This window comes from Ambystoma mexicanum, chromosome 3q (genome assembly GCF_040938575.1).
Source record: "Ambystoma mexicanum isolate Mex_15411 chromosome 3q, UKY_AmexF1_1, whole genome shotgun sequence".
NCBI classification, from domain to species: domain Eukaryota; kingdom Metazoa; phylum Chordata; class Amphibia; order Caudata; family Ambystomatidae; genus Ambystoma; species Ambystoma mexicanum.
The window spans coordinates 401,822,872-401,846,547 of record NC_090926.1 but is presented as its reverse complement, the minus strand read 5'-3'; the positions used below and the strand labels follow the sequence as shown (position 1 = coordinate 401,846,547).

General features: G+C 47.9%; 1 protein-coding gene across 1 annotated transcript in view; it reads right to left on the bottom strand.

Moving 5' to 3' along the window:
* The window catches only part of MRNIP (MRN complex interacting protein), a 1,002,312-nt gene that overhangs the window by 907,018 nt on the left and 71,618 nt on the right, over positions 1-23,676 (bottom strand). The gene's annotated exons all lie outside the window — the stretch shown is intronic.

Below are 23,676 nucleotides of genomic sequence, written 5' to 3'. Positions count from 1 at the left end.
TGGTGAATCGCTCAAGGAATCGGCAAAATAAAAAATAGATGGTTAATCTGCCTTTCAAGCATGAAAGAGAGAGAGCTATCCTCTGTGATAGATGGCAGCGAGGAAGTAAAGCAGCAAAATACCCTGGTGTAGGTGACTGCCAAGTGCCACAATGACAAGTGGTCTGGATGCTAGTGAATTTGAAGGAATATCAAAAAGATTGGGTTAACCCCATTGCCCCCGTGAAGCAGGGGTAAAGTACTATTTCAAAAGAAGTGTGGTGCGCATGGTGAGCTTGTTATCAAGACTAAATAAATTGAGAAAGTAGGCAGTCATACATTTTTATTGCACAAATAACATGGTGGACTTTTGCTCACAAGTGGTGGGGTTTTATTAATTTAAGGCAACACAGCAATGCATGTCTTTTTAAATGTAATCTTTTTATTGAAAATATTTGCAACAACAACACAGGGTGCGGTATTCAAAATCATAAACATCAGCGTGTAATGCAAGTAGTGATTACCCAACGTTCGAACCTTGCCCGCCACTCCCAACTAATCTTCCCCTCCAACAGTGCAAATCATGATCACAGAAAACAGAAAGACATGTTATCTTTTCCGATAGAGAGATTGTGCTTGAGCAGGTCCATGTACACGGTATCCGTATGATAAAGTAAATAATGTACATCACATATCAAATAACACACAAATTATATAAAAGGGTCAGTCAAATCCCAGAATTGTTTTGCTTGTGGGGTATCAGACGCCTGTATAAGACTACTTCTCTCCAGTGAGCAGAGTTTAGACAATAGAGTGGACCACTGGTTTTTAGTCGGTGGGTTCTCAAATTTCCATTGTAGTACAATAATTGTTGTAGCCGCGAATAACATCATATGTACGAGCTTTTCGTTCATTGCATCACCATGCCATTCCTCCTCCCTAAATCTGAACTGCATGTGCATGGGGGACACATTGAGACCGCAGACCCATGTATATGTGAGATCTGTCTGTGAATTTTGGTCCAGAAAGTGACTATCCTAGAGCATGTCCAGAATATGTAGCCAATATGTGGCCTATCGTGCCAGGTAGACCGCATTTCCTCCAGCACGCAGCTGAATGCGTCAGTTTGATGCTATGTAATCGTGTGGGGGTAAAATACACTTTTTGTAGAATCTTGTATTGTATCTCCCTGTTGAATATATTGAGCGATACCTCTTTACTATCTGAGAAAAGGCCATACTTGTCCCCTGCATCTAGGGTGATATTTAGATCTTCTGCCCAGCTGTTTGCTAATGTTGTGTTTCTATTAAGGTTGGTTGGAGTAAAACAGGACGCTAGGGGGCGTTATTGGACGTGATATACCGTAGTGAAGTGCTAGAAGTTATAACGTCTTTTTCTGTAATGCCAGGTCAGTTGTGTCGGTCGGTATTCTCTGGGAGACATTCAAGGTCTACTTGAGAGGGTGTTATATCTCTATGTAGAGTGGGGTGCTCAAGGCGATCCGGGGGAGTCTGGCAGAGCTAGAATCTGAGTTGAAAGACTACCAATCCAGGGATGAGCAGCTGCCCTGGACCAATTTAGAGTTGAGGCAGACAGAGAAGTGCGGCCCCTCGCCTAGTAGAGATTTGATGAAGAAGGATCGCTGAGTAGGTACTTGGCTAGGTTGGTGAGAGGTGAAAGGGGCCAAACTAATATTCCAGTGATTAGGCGAGCAGATGGTACATTGGTCTCGGAACCTGAGCTCAAACTTGTAGAATTCCTATCATTCTATGGTCATTTGTATGCTGCCAGAGGTTGTCAGGATTAATCAGGTGAGTACAAAGGCAGCGAATATGGCAAGGGAAATGTGCACAAAATCGCACAGTGGATAACCTTGAATCAAACAACGTGCACACAAGAACCACGACTCATATATACTAAAACCCAGGAGTGCAGATAGAGTGAAACAAATTTACCAATATATGAAAAGGGATGTGGGGTAAGCACTTAGAACCTCCTTATGACTGAAAGGAAAGTCGGCAAACTCCTTACCCACTATGCTATTACAGATACTGACAGCGCTAAGCCCACGTAGAGGGCAAGCAAGGACAGGATCTGTGTGCTGACACTCTGGATGATACTGAATAAGGAACTTAGAAACAGTACTCACGAGAACCGGAAAGACCACTTGAATGTCAGTAAACCCACAAACCCAGTTGATCAACAGGGGCCCAGAAGGCTATAACAGCAATGGGTGGAGGATAACTAAATACCTAAGACCTAAGTCAAGGAGCAAGTAGGAATTGTGATTAAAGAAATAGTGAGGAAAACAAAAGGCATTCACACAGGGACTAGTTACAACAGCACCCCACACCTAAATAATCAAATGGGAAATAAATGCAGAAGTGGAATGGAAAACATGGAATGGATCCCAATAGGAAGTAAGGATCAGGAGCAGGGAAAATGATATCACAAAAGGAAACCTTTCCCACCCATCCAAGGAGAAAAGGCAGGAAGCTAAATCTAAAAAAGGAAAGACTAATGCATCAAGTTTTTCAGTAACAAAGGATAGCATCAAAGAAACAGAAAACACAGGCAAATTGGGCTGCATCAAAGGGTAAAGTACAGAGAAAGGCTGCCTGCAGACAGAGGAAGACAGAAAGGGAAATCCAAAAAGTAGAAATCAATTAAGCACATGAATCCGAAATCCAGGGCGGAGGAACAAGAAACAGGAACTAGGAACTAGGCACATAAGCTAGGAACAAGGAACAAGGGACTAGTCACAACAGGAACACTGCAACGATGACCAGCGCTGGACTGAAGCAAACTGAGGCTTTTAAAGCTGCTTAACGAGCACACCCCTCAGGTGTGCCGCCTGCTGCACCTGCAGCCACAGGTGTTGCCTATCCTCCACCCAACCTTGTCCTGCAAGGGAGGAGGTGAAGCAGTGAGCCAGGCATTCTGGGAAGCATAGTCATTTGATTAAAGTAGCATGCTGGCTGCCAAAAACCTGGAATGGATCCGGAAGGGAAGTAACTTGGAAAATAAGGTTTTAGCGCTCCCAATTCATCACAGCACTGTAGCATTAGGTTCGGAGGAAATGTCCAGTAGGGAATGAACCCCAAAACATGCCCCCAAGTGGCGGGAACGGGAGCGAAGGGAGCGAGTCGTGACAGAGGTAGTGCAGATCAGGACATCCTGAAGCTCTTTGTTGAGAAGGTGCCGTTGGTAGAACTTTATGCGCAGGCTAAGGACATTTTGGGAGCCCCTATTACCATTGCTGATATTCTGATAGTGATTACAAATCTCCCATCTTTCAAGGCTCTGGGGTTAGATGGGATCACTTCGGAGTTCATTAAGGAATATGGCTCCAATGTCGCTGTCTACTTAATTCAAGTGTGGCAGGAAGCCTTACAATCTGGTTCTCTACCTCCTACTTTGCACAAGGGCATTATCTACTTAATACTAAAACCTGGCAAAGACCCAATGGATTGTGCCTATTATAGGCCGAAAACTCATTAATATGGATACCAAAATATTTTCAAAACCTTGGCCGATAAGCTGCTCCCCTTTCTCCTCTTTTCATTGTGCATTCCGATCAGTCTGGCTTCATACTGGGCCGTTCTATGGCCCTTAATTTATGCAGGTTGTTTGCGGTACTGGCTGAGATTGACCCATCAGTGCAAGCGATTGGAGCTCTTTTAGACATGGAGAAGGCGTCTGACTCGGTCGCCTGGAACTATCTGTTCATGGCTCTCGGGTGGGTGGGGGTTGAGGCATACTTCCTACAATGTGTTAAAGTCCTGTATTCGGGGGTAACTGCGAGGATTGGTCTCTTTGGTAGGAATTTGCCATCTTTTGCGTTGGGGCGAGGGACGTGTCAGGGTTGTCCGTTGTCCCCTCTGCTATTTGCAATCGCCATCGAACCGTGCACGGACACCAGGGGCTTGCGACGAGGGGTGTCACGGAATTGATATCTCTCTATGCAGATGATGTCATCTTGTATGTTAGGGACGTAATCTACAACCTCATTCACAAGCAATTGAAGCATTCGGTAGAATATATGGGTTGCATGTGAATTGATCTAAGACGATCCAATTCCCGCTGAATGAGGCCACTCGGCAGCATTCTGGAACTGAGCGGTTTCGCTAGGAACAGACTTCGACAAAATATTTGGAAATAGTGCTTAGTAGGAGCCGTCCCCAACTGCTAAAGGATAATCACGAGGCTCATATAGAGACGCTCTGGGATAAAAGGGATCGATGGATATCACTTCCAATTTATCCTATGGGGAGTGTAGCCATCATTAAAATGGTTATTCTCCCTAAATTACTTTATTTCTTAACATCTCTGTGTGGCCAGGCTCCCAATATTTTAAAGAGCTGAAGACACTTCTGGCTAAACTGGTGTGGAGCCTGAAAGCACCTGGAATTAAATGGGAAACACTCAAAGGGTCTTGGGAGCGGGTGGGGCACAATGTGCCTGATCTGGAGCTGTACTTCCTGGCTGCTCAGGTTTCATTTGATTCGTATTGTGTTTCTCGAATGTTTCAATTAAGAAGAGGTTGGGCCACCTGTATTCGATGCAGGGTACCCCGATTTCTATGCAGGTCAATGAAAGGTGTCCCTTCAACCCAGCATCATGCACGGTCCATGCTTGAAGGAGACTGTGTCGGAGAATGCGAGTGCAAACTCTGTCTGCCCCAGAGCTTAGGATCTGGGATATTCAGTGCCTAGCTCCTACATGTGATCAAAAAGAGTGGTCGCTAATTGGGGTCAATAATATGTTAGATCTTTATGGAGATGGGAACTTTGTCACTTGGGAACACGTTTGGGCTAAGTTGGGAGGAGAGTTTGGGCTGGCATTTCAATTCTTCAGGCTCTGTGGGGCGTTTAGGGTTTGGTCGCCGAGCTTCTCCTCTGAACCAGAGACATTCCCCCTTCTGAGATACCTTGTTACTACAGCGAATGCAAGAAGAAGTGTGTCTACGATTTATCAGATGATACAAAGCTCGGCCCCAAGAGCGGTCCTAGCATGTAGAGCATTGTGGGCAGCAGACATTGGTCAGACCTGGCAGATACATGTGCTCATAGACTAAAAAAGTGGTGATTAGCTCTAGGTTTAAACTCATCCAATTTAAGGTAATCCATCAGACTTACTTTTCCCCTGTGGTCCAGAAAAAATGTGATAGCTCTTGCAGTGTAGGTTGTCCCTGATGCAAAATTGACAATGCTGGTTTCATTCATGTTTTGTGGGAGTGCCCTGCCCTGGCGACTTTTCTGGCATCAAATGACTGAAGTGACGGGCGTATGATTTATCAAGACGTGCCCCAGGACAGCCTATATTGCATGTTTGGTTGGTTGACAGGGATCTTTAAGGGGCAGAGGAAATTGCTTTCCATTTGCATGCTGTTGGCAAAGCGCTGTATCCTTATGCTCTGGTCAAGCCTTGTAGCTTCAACTGCAGCTAAATGGTTGCAAGATCTGGCATGGTGCTGTGTTATGGAGCATGGGTACTGCAGATTGTTGCCAGACGTTCCAGGCCTTGTGATATCTGGGACCTGGTTTGTGCATATCTACTGGCCGGGGAAGGCAGCGTGATGCCTGGGGAAGTGAGTACAAATATGAGCTGAGTTGGCTAGCGCATTATCACGGCAGACTCAACTGGAGGGAGGACCTTGGGGTACATCTGGAAGGCCCGGTCACGTCGTGCTTTCGTTACAACTGGTTGGGCGGGAGTGTGTGTGGCAGTTGCTCCCGCAGAGCATGGACAACCCGAGAATTATTTGTATATGACTACTTTGGAGCACGAGGCCTGCTTTGTTCATTTATTTTCCTGCAAGACCCTATGAGCGCTTCACTGAAAGTCTTTAATGTGAACCTGTTTAAAAATAAAGTTTATTAAAATAAAAGGGGGTTGAGAAATGCCTCTCTGTCCCCACTCTAAGAGGTGTTTCTATACCTAAAGCCAAAACAAGGAGTCTGTCAACGGTCAGAATGTTCAAAGCAAAACATCATGTGTCCAAAATATTATTCTGGCCCTCACATTCAAAAAATCAACTCCAAGGTGAAAACGGAAAATATCTTTAGCCTTTAGTAGTGTATACATTTTCAAAAGGAAAATGCGTAACTCCAACACAAAAGTTCCAGAAGGGTAGAGTTCCTTGTTCAGCAGGGTGGTTCGCTTCCCCTAGATTTCTCTTCACTCTGTTTTATATTCAAAAATATCAGTTCCTTGGGTTTCTATTGATAAACAACACAACTGGTACACAAAACAACTTGGCTCTTAGTCTTTATCTTGTTAGTATACCTGGTGTACTTCTTGGCATAATATCTTTTAAACACTGTTCAATTTCACCATGCATGGTATGCTTTCGTGCCAGGACTTTCTCATATGAACATGTTCATAATTTGCATCTGCCTGGTATAATCTCTTAGATATATACTCTTGTGACTTGAATTTGCCTGGTATATTCTCCTGCCAGGGCTTTCTCACATAGGTGTTTTCTTGCACCTTCAATTTGCCTGATATACTCCCTGCCAGGGCTTTTCTCATGTGCACACTTCCAAACTTGATAACCTCATATATTTGCTTTATCTTATATGGTATCTACTTGGTATACCATACTTCCTGGGCTTCTCTTATATGTTTATTGCATACACTCACAAACTTTTACATTCGAACAGAGATGAACTGGCACTCATAAGACTCTGGGAAAGACATGGCATCTACACCTGGGGAGATATGCACGAAGATAACTCCTTCAGAGAGTTTGATTCCCTGGAAAGGAGCGAGGGGCTCCCAAAAGGCCAATACCTATGCTATCGGAAAATCAGGGAAGTGGCAAAATAGAAATAGAACAAATGGCCACAGGAACCCGAGACGGACCCGACCCTAACTCTAATGCACAATCTGGGTGATAACTGGAAACCAACCTCTAGGATATATGCTCAAATTACGGACAGACCCAACCCCAAAAGCGACACCCTAAAGAGCTCATGGGAAAAAGACCTGGGAGTAAGCATAACCGAGAAAGAATGGGAAAGAATATTACACCACCCCAGAGAAGTTTCAAGAAACGCGAGATTCAGGCTAATCCAACTGATGTCCTCCATAGAACATATATGACACCGAGCAGAATCTAAGTTTTGCAGACCCCCGACACTGCTATGCCCCCAATGCAGTTCAGATGCCACGGGAATGACACACATGTTCTGGAGCTGGCCAAAGATACAACACTTCTGGGCCAAAATTGAACAGTCCTGCAGAAGAGCGGGTCTGACCCGATACGAATGGTCGCCGAAGGAATGCTTGCTAGGGGCCTACCCGCGGATAAGTAAAATCAAACACAACGTCAAACTCATGGACATGGCCTGTGTGCTGGCCAAAAGAGCCATCACTATGGCGTGGAAAACACCGACCGGCCCCAGATATGCCAAATGGCTCAAGGAACTTGAACACTGGTCAGAGGCGGAAACTAGAATATGGGGTGAAGGAATAGCTAAGTCTGGGGAAGACCCGAGCATGACTTATGAAGCCTGGAAAGCGCTGATGTGGGACATGTTCCACCCATCCGACGACAAACCCCCATGAGCAGAGCCACTAACTCACAGGATTGGACTCATTTTTGGAGCTAAACCCCAAGATACCGACCAGTCCCATCCAGATAACTTGATACTCCCCTGATAAAAACCCTCCACTTGCCTTTCCCCGCCGCTGAACTAACCTCGGAAGCGGACATAAGATCGCAACAACCTTCCTGTTTAGTTATAGTTAATTTATTAGCTACATGCTTCTCTGTTTTTCTTTCTTTACTTCTCTTTACTGGTATATGTTAAATACCAATTTCCACAAGTTTAAATGTTCTTTTGAAATGTCAAAAACATTTTAAAATAAAAATACGTTTACATTCATTCCGTTCTTCATTTTTAAACAATGCTCTCTTGTTTGTTCTCTTTCTTGTGCTTCATTAACAATTATTCAGGTTTGGCATAGCTGCCAATACATCCAGTTGTCCCCGCTTCCCTTGGGTGGACTCACCGGCTCTTGCTGGAGTATTCCGTTTCTCCTGCGGCAAGCCGGTAGCGGTCTTTCGGCATTTCCTTCATTCCCAACCGCCTCATTTTCAGTGTTAAGAAGATATAGTTATTAGTCATTATATAGTCATTAGCTTAACTAGAGAGGAGCCATTTTAAGATGACCAGAATCGCCATTTTGTTTTCTCTTCGTTTTCTCTAACGCTGCCTTTTTGCCTCATGTAAAACTGCTTTGCTGAGATATTATTCTGCTTCAATGGTCCAAGGTTGTTAAAAGACACGTTGAAACATAATGCCGTAAACCAGACAGAAATGCCCGGTTCCCTCCCTCACGTATCCTTGGAGGCGAGGAGCAAGGCATTCTAATCAGTACACAGATGCCAGAGTCTCTCCCTAGAAGAATAGTGGTTTAAATTATGTTCTTCTTTGCGGCCCCCCCTTCTTGAGCACTGTGAGGCCCCAGAGAGTAAGCTGACCTCTAGATCGTGAATAGAAACCAGGATATCTGGAATGTGCCATCCCCTACGCACAGCTTGTCCACGAAAACAGAAGCGTTGTGTTCTTTAAAATAAAGACTTGTGTCTGTAGGTCCGAGATTATAAACTGTTGCTAAATATAATGGTCTAAGGTGTCATATTCGTCATTATGGTCAATCATCGCCTCCAATTCAAAGGGAATGAATTAGAGGCGGCATCGAATGGGTCATTACTGATTGTAAGATGCTCATTTTGTATTTATGTAACTGATGTACGATTCTCGCGTCCCCCGAGGTCTGTTAGACACACGTCGCGGGACGTGGGACCATTTGGCCAACTGGGACTACTTACTTTGCAATAAACCCTAGATTTTGGGAATACAACCCTCGTGTTTGGCGTATCAGTTCATGTGTGGTCATTGTGCCTTGTTTGCACATTCAAGGGTCCCTCAGGGGCCCCTTCAAGATGGTGCCCGAATAGAGACCCTCCCCCACTTGTTCCATCGTGTACGTTGCAAAATAAGGAAGGCGGTAAGAACGGCGAGGATGGGAGCGATCAAGCCGGGATCAAGAGGTGTCCGGGGCACCCCTGCGTAAGCGATGAGATTCCTTTCTGCAGATCTGCACACAGCTGATCCCTGATCAACGTGCCCGGCCAGTGAACAAGGAGGCGAGGGTCCCGAAACGAGGCAGAGCCAAGATACGCAGACACGACGTCATTGGTTGCGTTAGTATACGGATGAATTGTGTCTTGGAAAGACAAATTGACTAATCAGGTGAGTCGTGCCCCGATTCGTAAGTAATCCTGATATTGGTTGAGAGTTGATTTAGCAAAATCAAACACCCAGAGTAAGTTTGATTAGCCAAGGGTAAGGTTAAAACATGCCTGGTGTATTGTCCACCCTAGCAAGGCTTTTCCACTGCGGCAGACAATCTTTGGAAACTGGCCAGGTCGCACCTCCGGGAGGAACGCCGGCTTATGATATGTATGTGAAGTATGGTGTGGGAGTGATAATGTTTTGTGAAATTTGGCATAAGCAAACCAGAAAGATCTTCAATGGCCGAGGAATGGGAGTTTTGAGATGGACCGAGTAGATAACCTGGAAAAGGTTTTGATAAGTAGGAAAACACGCCCCGCAGCACTTGATATCCAAATAGGCAAATAGACGCGACCAGTTGAATATTGAAAAAATATATCCACAAAGAGAGCTACACTCATCAGACGAGTTGATAAATAAAATATTAACGGAAACAAAACAAGGCCCGAGAGTAGTAACTAAAAAGACTACGTCAGAAGCTGCTGCTCAGCCCCTCCCAACCCCAGCATAGCCACAGGCTGCATCAGTAACCGCGCTGCCCACTTGTCAGCCCGCCCCGAGTGTTTCGCAATTACCACAGCCCCAACAGACATCTCTCGCTCTCACTGTCCCCTCCGCACCTCCTGCTCAAGAGGGTGTCTCTGTCCCGACTGCTCCCCCAATAAAGCGAACTAGAACAAAGTGAATGTATGAGAGTGACCCGCAGTGTGATCAGCAAGGAGAAAAAGAGAGAGCTGCAAGAGCAGGCGGAAATGTATATAGATGAGAATGATGAGGCGGCCACATTAGCGTCGATGTATGATTTCAGGAGGAGCAATGAAAGACAGGTATTGTTGGAATGCATGGGGGAATATCTGTCGGCACAATGGGAAAAGTTAATTGGGAAGTTACCGCTACAACGATTGTTGGATTTGAATGCATTAGCCCGTTGTAGAGAGAGAGAGATGAAGAGATAAAAGAGCATGTGGACCGACTTTTTGAACTTAAGAATGAACTTGATGAAGAATATTCCGAAATATTTGCCACACCGGGGTATAGGAGGAAGGATATTGAGAGGGATAGAAAAGAAGCAGTACCTACTAGACAGCAGCGATTCTTGCCGCCACCAGGGCAGACTGGTGCTAGGCTACAAATATGTATACGGGAAGCGTTAAAATGGATTTCAGATCCTAGTATTCCCGCAATGGAAATACATGGACTTTTTGATGAATATTCTTTGCCGATGAAAAGGAAAGCACTACAGATAATGGTTGAATATCTGATAGACAGAGATATAAGCAAGAAGAAAGCCAGCCCCCCCCACCCTCCCGAGACAATGGCAGTATATAAAAGGGCATTGGAACGAGGGACGGGAGAAACAGCCTTATCCCTTGATCTTGGAATATTATTGCATATGAGAGAAGGGGGAGGAACAGTGAGCGTGGTATTGCCTATGAGGGAAGTGCCCCCTACCTTTGTACCGAAGGTAGAGATTCCTGCGGTAGGCACCACTCCAGCTCAGATAACTCCAGCACATTACACAGCCCAATATATGCACATCCCTTTCTCTAGACAGGAAGTAAATAACATAAAACAAACGATCCCTGATATATGAAAGAACCCAGTGGGCTTCTATAAGGAAGTAGAGTCTTTATTGCAATCATCAGTGTTCACTATGAGTGATATAGATGTAATATTCCCAGTAATCCTGCCAGCAGACATATGGAAACGAATAAGGAAGGTAGATGATGAGACGGTCTACGGCGCCACTTGGGCAAATCTAATGCATGAGGACAGAAATAAAGAAGTAGGCGCGAAACCGGGGCCGAATATGATGGCGTTGCCTGCACGAATAGTACAGAAATGTAAAGAATTTGTCCCAGAGAAAAGAATTCAAAGGGGACAAATTGACTGCGTGCGTTCAAGGTAAGGACGAGTTGTCTACAGATTATTTTAACAGATTTGAGGAAGTATTTACAGACTTCAGGGGCAGGATGTAAGCACAGAGGCGGGAAAAAGGTTGTTTGTTGACAAATATGTGAGAGGATTAATACTCCCGATTCAAAACGTAATAATGACATCAGAAAGTGCATGGCAAGCGAAAACGTTAGGAGAAGTATTACACATGGGCCAATATTATGAAAATCGAGTGAATACAGAGAAAGAGAAGGAAGCGAAGGAAAGAACAAATTTGAAAACAAGGGTGTTACTCTAGCAAGTAACAGGACACAACAGGGGGAGGGGAAATGCAGAGGGCAGAAGTAATTTGACACATGCATGGAGGGCCCTTGGGATTAAATCAATGTGCGTATTGCAGAGAAGAAGGACACTGGCGAGCGCAATGTCCACACTTGCAAAATAGAGGTGGGTACGGTCAGAGAAGACAGCACAGAGGGCACCCAGGAACAAATGGCCACAACAGAAACCATATGCAGCAGCGCCAGAATAGTCAAGGGAATGGAGCACAGAATCAAGGCCAGGCTCTGAATCAAACTACTTTTACCCAGAATCAAAATCATCAGGGTATGCAGAATGGAAATAGAGGCAGAGGTGGGAACATTTTTGATACTCAAACGGGTGTATACTACAATAATAGCAGTAACTACACTTTGGATGATGTGTCGTTATCCCAATAGGACAGCCCAAGACAGGGGTCGGAACAAGTATCTATTCCCGTGAATCAGAAAGGACCCTACGTAGAAATGAAAGTCCGGAATGAAGAGCACAGATTCCTTGTAGAAACGGGGGCGCAAAAGTGCTCGATAGACCATCACTTAGTTCCAGATATACCACTGTCAGGGCAACAAAATATTTCAGTAGTGTTCGCAGGTACCCCAGTAATAAATCCCGAGTCCAAGCCAGTAGCCGTAACAATAGGCCCTTTTACTGAGCATTGTCCATTTCTTTTAACAGAGAATTGTGGGGAAAATCTCCTGAAAAACTAAGCGCAGTTATCCACTGTACACCAGATGGGTTATTCTTGACTATTTCTCCACAGAATGTGCCAATATCTGAATTTGTGTCTAAACCATTGACAGGGGAATTGAGTGAGGTGCCAACTTGCATTTGAGCTATGAATGACAATGATGTGGGATGTCTGAAAATAGAGCCAGTGAAAATTGTTTTAAAAGAAGGAGTAACGCTACCGCGTATTCCGCAGTATAACATTTCAGCAGAGGGAGAGAGAGGATTTAAAAGTATTGTTTCTGACTTGGTGAAATTGGGAGTGATTGAAGAGATTACAGGCAGTACATGTAACAGCCCCATTCTTCCAGTGTATAAGAAAGGAGGTAATGAAGTACCGTACCGTTTCATAATTGCACTAAACAAGGTAGTAGATCCTCAATTCCCTTTGGTTCCAGATGTTACCACAATTATGACAATGATTCCTGTCTCGGCTGAATACTTTAGCGTTATCGATCTGAAGAATGCTTTCTTCAGCATTCCGGTACACAAAGAAAGCAGATATTTGTTCGCCTTCACTTTAGGAGGACGATCATTCACATTCACACGCATTCCACAGGGCTACACAGAATGTCCGAGTATATACAGTAGAGCATTAAAAGAACAGCTAGATATGTTAGAACTACCGGCGGGCTGTGTATTGCTACAGTATATTGACGACCTATTAATCGCTGCTGTCACTGAAGAGATTTGTAAAAAAAAGTACAGTCTTGTTATTGACTCATCTAGCTGCGCATGGCCATAAAGCAAGCTTAAAGAAATTCCAGTACTGCCAGAAAGAAGTAGCTTATTTGGGTTATCTACTTTCAAAAGAAGGGAGAAGACTAACGCCGGAGAGAATAGAGAGCATTTCTGGTACGTCTATTCCAAAGACACAGAAAGGAGTCAAAGCTATAATAGGCATGGCTTCTTATTGCCGTCAGTGGATTGTGAATTTTGCTTTAATTGTAAAACCAATGTGGAGTTGACGAAGAAGGATGTTGTGATGCCTTTTCAGTGGAATGAAGAATGTCAGAAAGCATTTGATTTGCTCAAAACTGTACTATGTTCTGCTCCAGTACTGGGTACACCAAATTCTGAAAAAGTTTTTAGGTTGTTTGTGCATGAGAGTGAAGGCTGTGCGTTATCCGTTTTAACACAGGAACAAGGTGGAAGAAATAGGCCGTGCAGTTATTTTTCTTCCGCGCTTGACCCTGTAGCACGCGCACTACCACGATGTTTGCGAGCTGTTGCAGCGGCTGCTGCGTCAGTGAAACAAACAGAAGGGACGGTATTGGGGCACGCTTTAATTTTAATGGTACCACATGCCATAGACATTCTACTCAATAGAACGCAGACGCAACACCTCACCTCTGCTAGATTGACTAGATATGAAATTGTGTTATTTGCACCCCACATCCAAATTATGAGGTGTAGCGCTTTGAATCCAGCAGAATTAATGCCAATGCCCTGGGAAAAAGTTGGTGGAAATTAATCACCCCCCCATGATTGCTTAATGGTTACTGAGGAAGAAACAAAAGGGAGAATTGATATAAGTGCCACCCCACTAAAAGAACCAGATGGAGAACTGTTTTGTGATGGTTCCTGCTTTAAATTACCTGACGGCACTTCAACTGCCGCATATGCCATCACCACGTTAAAGAACATTGTAGAGAGTAAAAGAATTCCTTACAACTCCGCCCAAGCAGCGGAGATAATTGCTTTAATGAGAGCCTGTGAAATTTCTGAAAACCTAAGTGTAAATATATATACTGACAGCCAATACGCCTTTGGCGTGGTTCATAACTTTGGCCGATTGTGGGCCGAGAGAGGGTTTTTAACATCACACGGGGCTAGAATCCAACATGGCCCTTTGATTGTACGATTGCTGTCTGCACTTACGTGTCCAAAGCACTTCGCAATAGTGAAATGTGAAGCACATAAAAAGGTGACATGTAAGGTGGGAGAGGGAAACGCATTTGCAGACAGAATTGCGAAACAAACTGCCACTGATTTGAATAAAAGAATGTTTACAGTACAGTCGGAGGAACTGCCCTGTATGATAGAAAATGGAACTGTCACTGCCAAAGAGATGCAGGCAGAAGCCACTGTCGTTGAAATCCAAGGGTGGGCTGAGGGCTCTGCAGAATTAGATCTGGAGAGTTGTTGGGTAGACAAGAAGAACGGGAATTGGATGTTGCCAAATGCCTATGTAAATGCAATGGTCACAATGGCTCACAGCCCCGCTCATGTTTGTGCAAAGAAAATAATTCAACATCTAGCCACAGTTTGGGAAAATCCACTAATAAGAAAGAATGCCGAGAGCCTGGTGCAGAATTGTATCACGTGCCTACAACACAATTTGGGGAAGGGAACGGTGACTCCAACAGGCAGTTTTGGCCCTCCCTCTATGCCGTTTGAGGTGATCCATTTTGATTTCATAGAAATGGAGAGATGCCAAAACTTGAAGTATGTTCTGGTGGTTATATGTGCATTTTATTTTAAACATCTCTGTATTGATGGTCTCAACAGTTACAGCAGCATTCAATTAACACAACATATGGTCCTTCATACAACAATATCTCCATCAAATGTTTAAGAATCTACAGCTTACATAGTTGTTTCACTGTCTGAAAGCATATCACGTAGGTACGCCCTGAAAGGGGCCCAAATGTCTTTTGGTCGACTTGTACTTGGTAGCGTTAGCACGTACTGTTCCTCACATACATTGATATAAGTTAATTCACGTAGGTAAGTGTTCATGGTGGGGGGGGTTCGGGCTTTTCCATACTTGCAATATACATTTCTTGGCAATAACACATGATACATTGAACAGTCTTCTAACTTTTTCAGAGCATTTCCCAATATCCCCAAACAAGTATTTTTGTGGGGTCAGACACGGAGAAATCTGCGTGATGTCCGTCAACATGGCTGCAACCCTCGCCCAAAACATCGCCACGACTGGGCTTTCCCAATACATATGTTAGGATCCCGCTTGGGGGGTCCCGCATTTGGGGCAGTTGCCTGGATCATCAGGTGTGAATTTAGTGATTTTGGCAGGGTTGTAGTGCAATCTATTAAGGATTTTAAACTGTATTTGGCGCAATCCCGCATTGAGGGACACCCTTTTTGTAAGTGCACAATATCTTTCCCATTTGTCCTCAGGTATCTGTATTCTCATATCCACTTCCCATTTCTCTTTCACTTGATTGGATGTGGGGATGTGGGTTTGGATTGTCTTATACAGTTTACAGATTCCCAGTCCTCCCCGAGATGTAACCAATTGTATGCATTTTTCATCAGGGAAGGATGGCCATCGCGCTTGGTATGCAGATCTCATTCGATAGTACTGTAGCGTTCGGAGCGGGCCTCCTCCCACACCCCTAGTAAATACTGCAAGGGTTACGAACTTCTCATCTATGTACATGTCTCCCACTTTCATCTCCATATCAAGGTCCCAGGCCTCCTGTATACTGGTGTCGAATGTAGGGGGAACATTTGGGTATTTCCATAGCGGAATTTCAGGGTTGTATGGAAGTTATACTTTCAATTTTTTATATATAGCCCCCCAGGCCCTCACGGTGCAGCTCACAGGGTCGAAATCACAGGAATTCCTGTGCCTCGTATCAAATATAACGGATCTGATGTTTGTGGGTACAGTGGTGTATTCATCTATCCACGTGTGGGGTGAGTTGTCCGCTTAATGGTACTAGTGTTTCGCAAACTGTGCTTGCGCCACCGCGCAGCAGAGCTTAAAATCTGGTGCTGCTATTCCCCCTGTTTCGTACGGTTCTGTCATCTTTTCCCAGTTTATCCTAGCCACCTTGCCGTTCCACAGAAACGACACTGCCATGGATCGCAGTCTGGAGAAGAATTCCTTTCCCGGCCATATAGGAATATTTACAAATAGGTATAGTAGCTTGGGGAGTACAATTATTTTGAGAATGCAGATTCTACCGTGTAATGAGATTGGGAGGTGCCTCCAGACCTGTAGCTTGGTGCTGAGTGTTTGTAGCACCTGGCCATGGTTATTAGAGTATAGGGTCTGCCTGCTGCTTGAAACCAGTACTCCCAGGTATCTGATGTGTCGCTCCGACCACTTAAGGCCGCACGTCAGGGCAGGGCACTTTGTAGAGGGGGTAAGCGGGAACATTTATGATTTAGTATTGTTCACCGTATATACAGAGTAGTCTGCAAATTCACTAATGTCTGCCATGATGGGGGCTATGTTTTTGTCTGGCTCGCGTACATACAACCGCGTACAATGATATTACCTGGGTGGCTCCTTTCAGCGTTATACCTTTGTTTACATGCCGCAACCGCACCGCCGCTGCCATGGGCTCTATTGTTAAAGCAAAAAGGATAGGGGAAAAAGGGCACCCCTGTCTGGTGCCTCTGCCCAACTCAAACAGCTCAGATATAGTTCTATTTGTGCACACCCTTGCACCTGGGGCAGTGTATAGTAATCTAACATATTTAATGAAGTAGGGGCCCATCCCAAACGACTCAAGCACCAGGAAGAGGTACTCCCACGAAACCGAATCACACGCTTTCTCGGCATCTAGGGACACCGCCACTGCTTGTTTATTCGGGTTTATTTGTGACATTATGCCAAACAGCCTGTGCCGATTCAAGGCAGTGGACCTTTGGGGAATTAACCCACTTTGGTCCGGGTGAACCAGCATGGGCATTCAGGGTAACACACGATTTTCTAGCACCTTTGCAAAGATTTTTGCATCTATGTTTATCAGGGATAGGGGCCTGTATGAAGACATATCCTGTGGCGGGCGTCGGGGTTTAGGCAATACTGTGATTATTGCTTCTCGCATTGTCGGGGGCAATATTTGTTTTCCCAGGGCCTCTTCCCACACCTCAAACAGCACGGGGACCAGTTCCTCCCGAAATTCTTTGTAAAATTCAGTTCCCAGACCATCCGAGCCCAGTGCCTTTGCCAGACCTGAGCTCTTTAATTGCCTCTGTGAGCTCCTCTGCCGTGACAGGTTGCTCCAGCAGTAACTTGCTTTCCTCTGGGAGTTTAGGGAGATCCAACATAGCAAGGTAGTTTTTAGTCTCAGCAGGGGATTTCCTATCCCTATTCACATATAGATTTTCAGTATGTCTCTCGGCATTCTCCATCTCCTTGTTGGTCTAGGGGCATCTTTCAAAGTGATCTCCAGCACCACCGGGGAATGAGCCGATAGTGTGCGAGGAAGGATTTCGCAGTTCTGTAGGGCGTGTGCTAAATTCGAAGATATAAACCAATAATCTATGCGTGACTCACTGTCATGTACAGAAGAGTAAAATGTAAACCTCTTATCGACCGGATGGAGCACCCCCCAGGCGTCCTGTATGGACAGTTGCGAAAGTATTTGCTTTAAAGTTAGTGCCGCCTTAGAAGGTGGCCTGCTTACCTTGGCGGATCTATCCAAGGCCTGGTCTAATACAACATTGAAGTCCCCACCCCAAAAAACAGTGGTTGCATCATGTTTGGTGAGCATCTCGAGCATATGTAAGTAGAAATCAGGGTCATCTAGATTGGGTCCATAGGTGTTTAACAAGGTTATATGTTTCCCCGCTAGCTCCCCCCCACACCAGTACATACCTTCCCATCGGATCCACCAGGTGTACCTTGGCTATAAAGCCCAGCGAGCTATGTATAAGGGTGCAAACCCCCCTAGACTGTGATGAATAGTCCGTGTAGTAGCGCAACTTGCCCCATTTTGCCAGTATTCTCTCATTGACCAGGCCCTGTGCATGTGTTTCTTGCAGCATTAAGATTAGAGGCCCATGTCTAGTAACATAATTACCGACCTTCTTGACTTTCATTGGATTATTAAGGCCTCGGCATTCCATTACATTAATCTTATTCGTAGTCTGTCTCCCATTTGGTATGTGTATACATCGTACTTGTACAGAAGTGACCTTGTGTAACCCAGTAACCAGCCTTTGAATAGCGCCATTGTCTGCGAGGCCACATTTCAATTAACCTACAACATCCATCAATACAAACTTTCCCACCAGGCTCAAACTCGTCTAGGTGGTTGCAATACCGAAAAACATCCCCATATTCCCTATCCCCCCCTCCACCCACATCATCAACCCCAACTTGACGATGAACCCCAGTAACCGTTAGGAACATTCCTGAGGGTGCTTTGTTGCAGTCACGGGGCCCCCCGACCGGGCTCACGACCCGTTGTACATTACTTGGAGCCCCCACGGGGCCGGCCACCTCCGAAACATCAAAGATTACTTGTATTTGTCAGGCTATTCAGCCAAGTTTCAGTCCTCCACTGCAGGCGGGCGTCTTCCATTCTGATCCAGCCCTCGGCCCCTCGGGGGCAGCGGAATAGTGGCCTCCACATAGGCCTGGGCTGCAGCAGGATTTTCACAGAAGTGCGCCCTTCCTCCATATTGGATTCTCAATTTGGCCGGGAATATTAGTGCATATGGGACCTGTCGCGCTCTCAGAAGTTTTTTGACTGGCTCATACGATCTTCGGCTGGCCTGAACCCCAGTGGCAAAGTCCGGGTAGATGTGTATGCGACTGTCTTCATACTGCAGCGTACCAAGATCTCTTGCCTTCCGAAGGACCGTGTCTCTGTCCCTATAGTTAAGCATTCTTGCAATAATTGTGCGGGGCGGTGCCCCAGGCTTCGGTACCGGAGCCAGCGTACGATGTGCACGTTCAATCAGGAAGTGTTCTGAAAAGGAGTCCGCTCCAAACAGGGTTTTGAGGAGAGCTTCCACCCGCACTTCCATTTAGTCTTTACCAAATGACTCTGGGACAGCAACGATGCGTACATTATTTCTTCTCGAGCGCGATTCCAGGTCTTCGCACTTGTTTTGTAGTTTGTGCAAGCTTTCTTTGAGCTGGGCAATGTCCTGGTCATGGCGAGCAACCGTGTCCTCGGTAGTACCAATTCTGTTCTCCGCCTCCGTTAGTCTCAGGTCATGCTTGTCAGCTCTAGTCTTCAATGTGCCAATGGTCGTTACGATGTCGTCCAGCTTCATATTCAGCAATAGGAATCCCTTTTGGACTAGGTAAGTCAAGTACTCAACCTTGTCTTCGCGCTCTATACTGGGCACAGGGCTAGACGCCAATGGTGGTTCAAGTTCACTGCTTCCCGCCTGGCTGCTAGTGTATGAGTCCATCGGTCCTTTCTTTTTGGCGCTTGCTCCCTCCGCCACCTTGTCTTGCTTCCTTGTGTTCCCCATGGCCCTGGAGTCTCTTGGCGGTCTGTTCCGGCCAATCTGAGGGGATATTGTTCTTCGCCGTAGTTTGGGGGCGTAGGAATATGAGGTTATTCCCTACTATTCAGTATCATCGGGCCACCGCACCCCAGTCACGGCCCTCCGCCAGGTCCAGTACAGGCGTCTATCTTTTCCAATGGATTGCGCTCTCCCACGTTTCTTGCTTAAGGATACACTGGCTAGCCAACTATGTGTTCTGCATCGAGTGTTCGACAATATAACCGGCCTTCCCGGGGCCCAGCTGACCGTCTCAATAATCAGTGTTTATTTGCAGCAGCAGCAGCAATGGATCTGGCAGACTCGAACAGTCTCCGGCACCCAAGTATTCATGTAACCAGCAGCCCCACAACACTCCTTTATTGTGGGCATGAGCATCGCCAAACCACCATGACCCTCGCCCTGTCCGGCGTTCAAATCGCAATGTTTGTTCCACGCTGGGACCATTCCACAAGGTCCCCGCAGGGAATGCGGGAAGCCGTCCGCCCCTGCAGCCGTTGGTGTCTCCCTCGGTGTCAGCTCCAGCCCGGCCTTCCCTCACCTCCCCAGCTTACCAGCGCTTGAAGTTTCCAACCTCGGATCTTGTGTCTCCCTCCATAGCCGCAGGCCCCTCAAGCGCAGGGGACCGCACCTCTCCAGCGCTCGACCAGGCGGCGTACCGGGAACGGTCCTCCCCCGACAGCTGCAGCGCCGACCCAGTCATCTGTGTCCGGACCGTTCTCGGATATTGAAGAGCCTTGTATCTTCTTTTGTGACCGCTGACCCTCAGGTGCGGGGTACTTCACCTCTCCGGCGTTCGGGCGCGTCACCTTGGGCAGGCAGCATATGGGGAGCGGTTCTTTTCTGACCTCTGTAGTGCTGGTCCGGCCCCACTGTGTTCGGATCGCTCTTGAATATCGAAGGAAGGGAGTATAGGCCGACCAGCTCGGGGCGGACCGCCGCAGTCCTGGTCCGTGCTCACTATGTCGTTGTAGGCCTTCCTCTCTATGCCCGCAGCAGATAAGAGCGTCAGCGGCTCACCGCCGCAATGTCCTGGTTCCGGGGATCGCCGCGCTCCACAGCTCCTCCCCGCAGTGAACACCAGGTCTCGTAACTCCTCAGCCCAGGCACCTATCTCTCCAGGATTTCTCGTGTGGGTGCTTCAACACCCACGGCACGTCTCGGTGTGGTCGGTATCCCGCAGCATGCTCTGTATCAGGATTTTTTCGTATAACGGATGATTCCCGGGCCGGAGCGCTTGAATCAAGCAGCCATGTCTGTCGTGCGCAACAGCGCCCCCGTGGTTATATGTGCATTTAGCCAGTGGGTGGAAGCGTAGCCATTAAAAGACTGCACTGCCGGGGCCGTGGCTTGGCGCTATGGCGAACAGTCGGGTCCGGTGAGAGCTCCCGGCCACGACCGTGTGTTTGCCCGTAATGCCCCAGTAAAGCTCAGGTTTTTAAAAGTAGAGTCGGCGTCCTGCGGGGCCTGGAGGCTCCTGCAACCCATGCCTCAATACCGGGGTTCTGAGGCGAAGGAGGACCGAGTTTAAAGCGAATCTCCCCGACGAGAAGCGTGGAAGCGGACGGCAGCCCAAGATGGTGGACCATGGTGTAAAGTAGCCCGACCCGCTCTCCAACTCTCGAACCAAGCGGGAACGCCGAGACCTCACTCTGGAGCGTGTCGCGATCCTCCCTCCCAAAACAGTTGAAGATTGAGAGCCCAGCACCCCCGCCGGAATACGCATCTGTGGCAGTGCAGTGCAGCGCCCAATGGCAACTGTAGCGGGTCTCGCCTTCGGACGAGGCCCGTTCATAGGCAAGCCCAATGAGCCCTCCAGCTCCGGTGCGAGGACTTAGCCGAAGATTATCCGCTGCTGCGGGTGGGTCCTGGTCCGGTGGGTGCAGGGCTCGGAACCCGGCCTCTTCTCCCGAGTCCACCAGCGCACCACAACAGCAGCGGCCCCTGCCTTCGAACAAAGCCCTGGGGGGGTGGGGAAGGGCGCCGAGCTCCGTGCGAGAGATCCGAAACACCGCTCACCCAGCATCTGTGCCTGCAGGGTCCAACACGGGCAACAGAGAGCCCTGCCCCGCTCACAGTCAGAGCCAACGAACCTTCCAGCTCCGGTGCGGGCTCACATCGGAATATCACTCGTAGCTATGGGGCAGGCCCAGCCCCGAAGGCCCACAGCGCGGAGCCCGGCTTCCATCACCTGCCGCACCGGTTTGCACCTGCATCGGCGTAGAGCACAAAATCAGCGGGTCCCGCCCTTGGACGAAGCTCTGGGAGCACCCCCGTCTCAGAGCGGGAGGTCCTTACACTGGGCCCAAAAATCAACAGCGGGCAGAACGCGGCAGTGTGAGGCTCCTTCTCCCAGGCTTTGCTGTAACACCAAAGGCCCGGGTTAGCACCACCAACGGTGGCCCCCCCACCATCTGCGCCCAGAGGTCCCAGCACGGGTGGCAACGGGCCCCTCCTGCCTCATAGTCAGTGCCCAACGAACTCTCCGGCTCCAGTGCGGGGCCACGCCCGAACCCCATCTGCAGCAGCGGGGTAGGCCCAACCCCGAAGATCCGAAGCCCGGAGCCCGGCCTTCACCTTCCAAACTCTTCAGCTCCACTTCCACTACAGCTGGGCCCGTACCAAGCACAACAACCTGCACGACCGCTTCTCCTGCGGAAGCCGGCGACCCCCCTCCCCTGAGTCACCCTTGGCAGCAACAAAGTGAAGCCGGCCGGGGAGGAGTGAGACCCGAGGCTCCCTTCCCTCCTCCTACTGATCCCATCGGCTCTCGACGGCCAACAATCTGCAGAGGCCAGGGGGCGATCCAGAACCCTGCGGGTTCCAGCCGGAGCTGGGGGCGGAGAGGACCCCCCCTCCACTAGCCATCCACCAGCGGCATCCGAGGCCAGGAGGAGAGAGGCCCCTCAACGATCCTGACTGCAAGGGCCCCGGGGCCCGCTCCCAGAGGAAGGTAGGGCGGCACCTGCTGCATCAAGTGGGAGCTCCCTGGGCTGACAGACCAATCTCCCTACCGTGGCTCCGGGTGAGGAGAGGTGCCGCCCTCTTTAAGAGAGTCCCGTGCACGATCTGTAGGGGGAGCTCGCTCCCATACCCACCCACTGAGCCCCGTGGCCCCGAAGGTTCCCTGGTGCCCCTTCCCTGAGACCACCCCAGAGCACCCCCTGAAGAAGTGACCCACCCGTAGAGGATCCAGGGTTTTCCCAGCCTCCACCGGGTTCCAAGACTCTGTAAAGCTCAACCAACATCTATTCGGCTGTCCCCGCAGCAGAGTCGTGATACATACCTGCCCAGCAGGGGGGCTGTAATCGCAGAGGGACCCCGAGTGCCCGAAAAACAACCAACTCAAGTGGGGGTCAGACAAACTCCTGCCTAGGTCACAAGGAGTCATGTCCAGAAGCCAAAAATCAACCAAGCAAACCGACATTGCAACCCTACTATCCACCACCATGGGCGAAAAGCCCAAGAAAGGGGAGCGTAATGACACTATGAACGCGTCCCTAGACACCCACGACGGCCCACCAACCCAGGGAGTGACGAAAGCTGACCTCCAGGAGCTCCTATCTGCCATAACCAAGGAATATCACAAAGGCACAGAGGAACTGAAAGGTAAAATTGCGTCCCTGGACAAAAGAGTCGGGGAGGTCGAAACCAGAACAGAAGAAATCGAGACTACCCTGTTCGAGCAAAACTTTGAGATCGGGGAAGGGGCCGACAGAATCGACTCATTAAAGGCCAGATGCGAAGCCCTCGAGAACAAGCAAGAAGAAGCTGAAAACAGGTCTAGGCGCAACAATATCCGCTTGAGGGGCATTCCGAGCTCGGTTCCCGATGAAGAGCTTGTCTCCTGCGTCAACAACCTATTTCGCTTCATCCTAATGCTCCCAGACGGAGCCCCCCTGGAGCTGGACAGGGTACACCGGGTCAGAACCAGACAAAACGCAAATTCAGTGCCGGACGTTCTGGCGAGAGTCCACTTCTACAAAGTCAAGGAAGAAATAATGCACGAAGCCAGAATCGGCTTCCGAGATGCCGAAATATCCCTGTACCAGTACCTGGCTGCGTCCACTCTCGCAAAGAGGAAAGCCCTCAGACCCCTCGCCGAATGGTTACGGGAGAGGAAAACAACCTACCGCTGGGGCTTTCCCACAGCTCTAATCTTCAATTGGGAGGGCAAGCCTCGGATAATCCCCTCCCCTAAAGAAGCTGAGCGATTTATG